Source organism: Trichechus manatus, unplaced genomic scaffold (genome assembly GCF_000243295.1).
Source record: "Trichechus manatus latirostris isolate Lorelei unplaced genomic scaffold, TriManLat1.0 scaffold00069, whole genome shotgun sequence".
In the NCBI taxonomy this organism is placed as follows: Eukaryota; Metazoa; Chordata; class Mammalia; order Sirenia; family Trichechidae; genus Trichechus; species Trichechus manatus.
The window spans coordinates 3,263,634-3,265,784 of record NW_004444005.1 but is presented as its reverse complement, the minus strand read 5'-3'; the positions used below and the strand labels follow the sequence as shown (position 1 = coordinate 3,265,784).

Below are 2,151 nucleotides of genomic sequence, written 5' to 3'. Positions count from 1 at the left end.
TGGAACTTTGAAGTAAACTTGCTCGAGGGCCACGGGAGCGGCTGGAGAGCGCGGGCCGAGCCCCCGGAGGCAGGAGCTCCGGTGGCCTTCCCCACTCCACGCCGAGGTCCGGCGGGGCCCCCGCGGCCTTACCTGGGCTCCCCGAGGCTGTACGCTGCTCTCCCGCCAAGGCTCAGGGACTCCTCTGCTGCGGCCCCCAGGCTCCGACCCCGCCTGCGCCGCGGCCCCGCCCCGGGCTCCACTCCGGCTCCGGCTCTAGCCACAGCTCCCTACCCCGCCCAGTGGCCGCCCGCCTCCCTCATGTGACGCGAGAACAGCTGCGGCCTGAGTCACCCCGGCCTTCGAGGGGAGGGCTGAGCCCCCGCCTGGCCAGATCCACGTGGCCCCCACCCTGGAATATAGGGCCCACCCCCCGCACAGGGAGAGCACCCAGGGCAGGACTTAAGAGCGCCTGGGGGCCTTCTGGCGCCCCTACCCCCGTGCCAACTCGGAGTCGGAGCGCGGGACGAGCGCAGGCTGGTTTTCTCCGGTTCGGGGTAGCGGAGGAGGAGGGGAAAGCCAAAGGAGGGATGGGCGGGCCCAGAGTTACCCTCTTAGCGCCCGGGTGGCAGAGCTGAAACTAGGAGACAGGATGGACTGCGGGAGCCCACCCCCTGCGCTGGCTCCATCTGTTCCAGCCCCTACTCCCATCCGGAGTAGGAGCTGTGGACTGCTGGGGATTGGGTGGGGCCAGATAAACACTTCCAGAAACTCCGTGGCCTCACAACCTGGGAGTCCCACAACATTCCAGAGTGGGGGTTCCCTGTTCCCCCTCTTTGTTAGCCCAGCTTCTCCATTTTCCAGGACCCCTGGGCAGTGGCCGAAAAGGGGAAGGAGCTCTTCTCCAGGACCACCCTACCGAGTCAGCCATGGTAGGTCAGAGTTGTTTCCCTCCCTCTGGGGAGGAGTGACAAGGTCTGCGGTCCTACCACTCGTGGATCAGTCTGGGGGCGGGGGGAGGGCGAGGTAGAGGGAGGACACTCAGACAGGCATGGCATATACCCCCTGAATTCCCCCCATCCATCCTAGCAGACAGCCCTTCTCATTCCCAGAAGGTAAAGCCGGATGAGGGCTGGAAGGTGGTGGGGAGCCTGCCACTGAACCCCAGAATAGAAGATGGTGTTAACAGGCCAAAGGAGCAGATCAACCATCACACCACCACTCCCCCAGCCTGGGCCCCACCCCTTAGGTTCTTAGGTTCTGCCTCAAGATTGTGTGTGTGTGTGTGTGTGTGTGTGTGTGTGCGCGTGCGTGTGTGTGTGTGTGCGTGTGTGTGCGCGTGTGTGTGCGCGCGTGTGTGTGTGTGTGTGTGTGCGCGTGTGTGTGTGCGCGCGCGCGCGCGCATGTGAAGGAGATCTGGGCTGTGAACAGTCCTTCCAGCAAGACACACCAAGCCCACCTATTCTGGACCTTGCTCCCAGTTGTCATAGCAGGCATGCTGAAGAACGGAATATTCACCAAGTGTTTTATTGTGCTGTTACTAGATGCCAGGCACACGCTAGGCACGCAGGGACAAAAAGAAGAGTAAGATGTGGCCCTGCCCCCAGGCAGCAAGCAGAACCAAACCCTAGCTCTGAACAGAGGCAAAAGCTGAGGGCAGCAGCTAGATGAGCTTAGAGGGAAGAACAGGTAGCCTCCACCCTGAGAAAGAGAAACAGGTTTCACAGAAGTGGGTGGTGTTCTCCAAGGTGACCCTGCAGAATAAGGGGGCAAGTCTTCATTCTAGGGATAGGGGAAAGGTCAAGTGTAAAAATGGGGTAGTCTGGAAAATATGTGGCAGGTTGGAGTTGACTGGCTCGAAGGGCTGGGGAAAAGACGTGATGGAAGATGGACAGAAAGGTGGTCTAACCGATCAAGATTAAGAAACCCTGGAAATATAACAACCAAGTACAGTACTGGGTCCTTGACTGGATCTTTGTCTGAACAAACCAGCTGTGATGCTGTTACCGTTATGTACGAAAATTACCCTACTTTTTAAAAGATGCATACTAAAATATTTAAGGGTGAAATGTCCTGTCTGTAATTTGTTTTGGAATACTTCACAAAACAGTAGATGAAGCAAAAAAGAGGATAGTCTATTAAAGGACTGCCGAGAACCTAGAAGGCCACGCT

The 2,151-nt window shown here is 58.4% G+C and overlaps 1 protein-coding gene across 1 annotated transcript in view; it reads right to left on the bottom strand.

Moving 5' to 3' along the window:
- Positions 1-260, bottom strand: part of CD63 (CD63 molecule) — a 3,238-nt gene extending 2,978 nt beyond the window's left edge. The window contains exon 1 of the mRNA XM_012556575.2: positions 133-260. The gene's annotated coding sequence lies outside the window, so the exon portion shown is untranslated. The remainder of the gene's footprint in view (positions 1-132) is intronic.
- Positions 261-2,151: the final 1,891 nt, after the last annotated feature.